A 6835-nucleotide genomic window follows, 5' to 3' on the forward strand; every position below is an offset into this window, starting at 1 on the left:
ATTTTTCCTCCTCGATGGTATCTCCACCTTAACGAAGGCATTTGCCGGGTGAGGAGGTTTGCGTACTCTAATGAACCTGAGAGCTATGCCGGCGGTAACGTATAGCGTTTTCGAATAAAGCAAGTTTGATTGTTCTGAGACCAATTAATGACATCATATATTCTGTCTTGGATTATTAGGAGTATTCGAATTATTAAATTAATCAATGAAATACTTTGAGTAAGCGTTTGATTGATTAATCAGGGCAAAGAATCTTGTGTTTTAAAGTCAAAATAGTCTCAAACGGGATGTACTTCATATTATTAATATATTATATTTATATTAATCAAATTCACACACAAAACCCATTTTTGGTTGAACATATGTTCACATATGGCAAATCTGATTTAATAGCTCCCAAAGCGATCATATCTTCACTCGAAAACGCTATTAGTTATCGGTAGGATCATCCATGCCGGACAGGTCGAAGGGGAAGAGTCAGACTAAGAGAGATACTGTAGTGTTATATTTATTATATTAATATATTTAAATAAAAGGCAATAGACAATAAGGAAAAAGACAATAATTGAGAGAATAGTGAGAAGGTAGTTTTAGTCGTTTAAATATCTTTCAAAAAAAAAGAAAGCCTGAGAAAGAATGCTAAATAACCGCAGAAGATATTTCGATGGACATCACAGGAAGAAGGAAGCGCAACAGGACCCTACGATCTTGAAACAACGAAATTCGATAGGCCATAACAATGCAAGGACACGAAGAGGAGAATCCGTTGGATAGAAATGCGTGGTGATTAGGAACAAACAAAAATTATTATATTATAATAGAATAGTACTCCATTCCGAAAATCGAGCAAGGTTTAGAAAAGATATATAAACCGACAATCTTTAGTCAAGCGACTATATACAATCATGAGTAAATTCATGAAAGTTGATAATAATTAGAACTTCTTAAAAATTAAAAGAATATCATTAAAAGAAAAATTTATTATGTTATAATAGATTAGACCTTCGTTCCGTTAATAAAGCTATGTTATATAAAAAAATACGTTAAATAAGCGATTTTTGATTATATATAATCATAAGTAAATTAATTAACATTGCTAATAATTATAACTTCTTCAAAATCGAAAGAACACGATTAAAACTATAGGAAAATTATATTAGAATAGACATGCATTTTAAAAATTCATGTTTTGCGTGTATGTATTATAAACATATATCAAAGTCCCGTAGGGAATACTTTTTCGCATTTTCGGTTTTTTAGAATTCTGGATAAAATCCTGCACAATACACGCAAAGTACTCTTTTATATTCTATAAAACCAATATTGCAAAGAAAATCGCTATTTTTCGTATAACATTTTACGAAAGTCTGTCAGGTGACAGTATCTCTATCATCACGCGATCATATAAACATGAAAAAATTAATTAATGCTGCTAATAACTAAAACTCTTTAGAAATCAAAGGAACATTTTAACGGTTAAAACTATAGAAAAATATAATAATTATAATAGGAAACTTCCGCGTTTCGGAAATCACAATTTCACGTATGTCGTATATATGTATATTTAACAATAAGATTCCCAAGAGAAAATAGATTTTTCGCATTTCCTCAGGCTTCTCTCTGATGATATACACAACATATAGCAAAATTTACCGACAGAGTTGCTATAAGCGGTTTAATCTTTCCCAAGCGTCATGCCAGATGTCATTACATGTGTTATTAAAAAAAAGTAAAGTTTTTAATCGATTAAACACAGTCAAAAAATATTTGAACGTTTATCGTATCGGTATAAACTGGTATTAATATATCTTTATGCATATGATAAGTAATGATAATTAATTACTTATATAATATTATTGATGTGATCACAGTGTAGATCACAAAATTTATTTTGCATTTTATATTGAAAAAAAAACGTACATACACACATACATGTTTAAATTTAAAACTATTAAAGATGTCAATCGTTTTTAAAATTGTTTTCAATGATTTAAAATAAATTTTAATATCTTTTCTTTTAACTTTTTGTTAATAATAAATAAATAAAATACATGTTATTTAAAAAAATGTAATTTTATTGCGGAGCAAGAAGAAAAATATTTGTTTCGAAATATAGATTTGTCACTGGATACGATATGTATATGTACAAATTTCTTAATCGTATATTTTATCAAATCATTTGTTAATTTGATGAAAACAATCAAACACATATATATCGATCATCGATACAGATTATTTTTTGTTTTATAATAGTTGAATTCTTTCTTCTACGAAACATGTGTATAATGAAAAAAAAAAGAGAGAATTGATGACATTTTAAAAATATAAATAATTTGAGTTTTATTATGGTTTTCGGGCTGACTCAGTGGTTAATATCATTTGTAATATTTTTAATCGTATTGACAATTATTACCTGGTCCGCTGTGCACCTGGGCAAGAAGGATCAAAACTTCACAGATATTAGTCTCAGATTTTTCGGTGTAGACGATCACTCGATCCAAAGGGAGAAGTATGTTTAAAAAAATATATAGCTTTTCCGTAAAAAGAATCTTTTATTTACATATCTGTTGCTTTTTCAATAAATCGCTTTTCTTCTGAATGTACGTAGCTCAACATCGCGAGTGATAGAAAGTACCGATGGTCCGGCATTATTCGCGGACGATCAGGGCTCTGAAATACCAGACAGCGCGGAATTTTATAATTTTATAGTGAAAACATTTTTATCTAAGAATAACCTTACTAGTAGTACGGGAGATGATACTGCAACAACGATATTCACATCCTCTATCATCAATAATGATACAGCGTGGAGCGAAGATGCTGCAATGACATTTATACCTTCTATTATCAGTAATAACACAACATGGAGCGAAAATGTTGCAATAACGATATTTATACCTTCAGTCATCAATAATGATACATGGAGAAAGGAAGATACTACGATCGCAGTATATAACGCGTCTGATAAGTTTCTCTTATTATTAAATAATCAGAACATCAGCGAGAAATTATAAAATTGTAAGTGAGAATTTTATTTTATTCACACACATACACTTATAAATGCAATATACATCATCGTACATACAAAAATGTTTGAAAATAAATTCTTTCATAGGTCAAATCATATTTCACAAATAATTTACAGCCGATGTTAACATATGGAACAAGATTTTTTGACATGGATAGATTACGAAAATTCGATTCGTATCAATCTATCGGAGTGAAATTTTCCAATTTTCTTCAGAGCAAAAAGAATGGAACATTGAACGCGTCTGTAGTGTTTTTCGTTCGTACGAGTATTGTCTGACATAAAAGTAATCGAATACACAATAGACGAAAATTTCGGCTCAAAATGAATATCGTTTTTTTGAAATTTCTCTTAAATTTTTTTCTGATCTCATTTGTTACGGAAATCTTTTAAAGGAAGCGATATTTTATTGACTATTGTTATGCGTTGTTTAATTACGTTTCACTATTTTTGCCGCTTTGTGTGTGAATTCACTGAAAATAGATATAATAAAATTGAGAGCTATAATATTTATGAACGTTTTATGATTTCCTTTGAAATAATAAAATATTAATAACCTTGTATTCAGTGTCATAAAACTTACAATATCTCAGTTTAATTTTGAATAGAATTCCACATCACACACATTTTTTGATCTTTTGAGAAGAAAAAGAGATTTAATTAATTTTTTATCAACACAATTCATATACTCCACTATACATATTAATATTGATAAAGTGTATATCGATATCGATTAAGTGTATTATATTTAGTGTGATTCCATACTTACTATTTATTCAAATAAATGTTACTTATTTACCTTGATATTCTCGAGTTTTACAACTACAATATATACATACATATCAATTCGAAAAAGTCATGGCAACTTTCATAAAATTCAAAAAGTGAAACGTATTGGTTGCAAGACTCAAAATATATTGTAACAGTTACAATAAAACATTAAAATATTTCATCTTTTCTCCTCAAATTGTTGAGACTGATTGAACGCGCATTAAAAGAGGCTACTGCCAGCAGGTAAACAGAATTTTAGCTTAACCATGAGGACTGCCAATGGTTGCTATCTCTATTGAAACGTTATCAAACATTTTATAATCAAGGATTCTTGAATCCTCAACTAATAATAAAAGATAAGTAAGGCCAATACGATTGAGAAAACAAGAGATCTGTCAGAGATATTTTAAATTTTTGTTTTATATTTTTTGAGAGGGACAGGATATAATCTTCTGAACATAATAATAATAATTTTTATCGATAATTCGAAATATTTGGACACACTAGAAAAAGTAGGGGAAAAATTATTGCACTGAAATTGTATTTTTAATTATTTATTCAATTATTTATTTACAAATAAGATCTAGAAAATAACAAATAATATATTTTCTTAAAATTAAGATTTCAAAATAATTTCATGCATCTCGACGTAAAAAGTTTTTGAGATCTCAAATTATAGTCTTAGCCATGATTCTATTACGGGCACCAGTCGGACTCTTTCTTCTCTTTTTTTTTTACGATCGACAATCGCATTTTTCCTTTTCTATGCGTGTCAGATTTATGATTTCTTCTCGCAAGAGCGACCCTATCGTATGTTGTGCCTATTGAGATCTTAAGCTGAAATAATGTCACATAGTTCTTTCCTGGAGAATATCTAGAACACGAATGTGAGAGAGATGAAAAGAAATACACAAGGCGGAGTTGAGTTACAAGAGTTCGACGAAGTACCCGCACATTATGAGTGTTATAAATCTGCCAAGGATACGTATGCATAGAAACGTAGTCTAAACACGTCACGTAGATAAGAACCTCGGCATCGCCTTACTCTATTTAACGTTGACGCAGCCGCGCGCTTTGCGCAAATGCCGATTCTAATTGGTCCATATTAATAAACAATTGCGTCATTTATCCGACAACTGTGGCCGTTAAGGGCTACAGACCCCGCGAATTATGATCTCAAGAATGATCGACTCCGCCCAAGATCGCCATCTAATAGCAGCGGGGATATCCAGCTGGTATATGTATAATGCAAATCCCGGTCTCACTTTCATCTTTATCGTCTTTTCGCACTGTCGGCAAAACGAAACGCGCATCGCGTGATAAAAACAAAACGGCAAACCTCGTGGGGCACACAAAGACGGCCAACATCTGAAGCCGACGTTGTCATGGATCGCGGCGAGGAAACCGCCGGTATAGCCGATCAACGGCTACGTCTATCGGGGATGCCACCGCGAATTATGTAAGGTATTTGACATTGATATGGAGATATACAATCACGTCTTTAACTCGGCGCGCTGACTAGCAATGAAGCATTTTCGCGCATTATCAAGGAAACTTTGCCATAAGGTGAGAGAAGTTGTAGTTTGCGCTATTTTTATCCGTAATAATATATTTGTAGTTATGGTAATCTCCATTTATTAATATATATTTTATCGATATATTAATTGTTAAAATAGCGTCATGGCGATAAGAATAGCGACATGAGATATTTTTCATGATTGAAGGTCGCGACAAAAAATCCAGCCAGAGAATCGAAATGAAAGGATCTCAAGATCAGACAATCGTTGTATTTTATAACGAGAGAGGAAAGATATTCGATATTGCATTATTGGAATATTGATTGTCGTCTTAATTATTAAAAATCACATTATCGCGATAAAATCAGCGGCCGGGATCTTTCATGATTAAGGATTACAATAAATATTAATAATATTGATACAGATTGCATTTATAAAAAAGAAAAGAAAAAAGAAAAAATAAAAAGAGAGAGGAAGAAAAAATTAAATAGATATATTGAGGAACGCTGAGATTTATCTTTTTTATTATATATACCAAAGTATATATTTTTACATGTGAATACATACTTATCATAAAATAATATTCTATCCCTAGCATATGTGTATATTTGACGTAGAAATCTTTTAAGTATTCTCTAACGAATTATTTTGTTTTTTGTCTGATATATGTTCGACAAATATTTATATTCATAGATGAATTTTTAACCATCGTTCTTTCTTATATTTTGTTAGGCATTATCTCGAATAGCTTTTTGAAATTTTCATCTTAGCGATTGCTCTCTCACGTTTATACAAATTCATATTACATGACTGTTATGACAAAATGTCAAAAAGTTTCATAAGTATGTAAAGAATTTATTATGGAATTTTAGAAGGTCTCTTTTGCCGATATTTGTCCTTAAGAAAGAGAATCGCGCGCATATACAACTTAAGCATTTCCATTTTTTACATAGATATATATCTGCTCATGTGTTACAAGGAAAAAGAGTAATTGTGATGATAATGAATATTTACATATATTATATAAGTCTCGAGTTACGTGTTTTTTTTTCTGTCCTTAATTTTTTATGCGCATTTTTTTGCGTTATTAATGAGAACATATTTCTTATTGGCATACTTAATAATCTATAATCTAAGTAATTATTTAAACACAGAAAGAAGCAATTGTAGAAAAATGTAGAGGTAGATCGTTCAATATTAAATACTCAAGATTTTTTTTTAATAAAAAAAAATGGAAATTGCAATAAAAATAAAACACGTGACTAATTATATTTTAATTTGTTTTTTAATAACGGTTATTAATTTTTATGTAAAAAATTAAACACTCTAAATATATAAAAAATGTTCAACGTTAATATCTTTTATAATAGACCAAGTTTACGATTATATATAATAATGATATAACAATAATAATAATTGACTGAACTTAAAACTATTAAGACCAGTAAGGCTGACTAACAAGTAAAGCATCCAATGACTAATCAGAATTTTTATTTAATGACAAAGACTTTAGGGAAAG

Source organism: Formica exsecta, unplaced genomic scaffold (genome assembly GCF_003651465.1).
Source record: "Formica exsecta isolate Colony F162 unplaced genomic scaffold, ASM365146v1 scaffold218, whole genome shotgun sequence".
Classification (NCBI taxonomy): Eukaryota; Metazoa; Arthropoda; class Insecta; order Hymenoptera; family Formicidae; genus Formica; species Formica exsecta.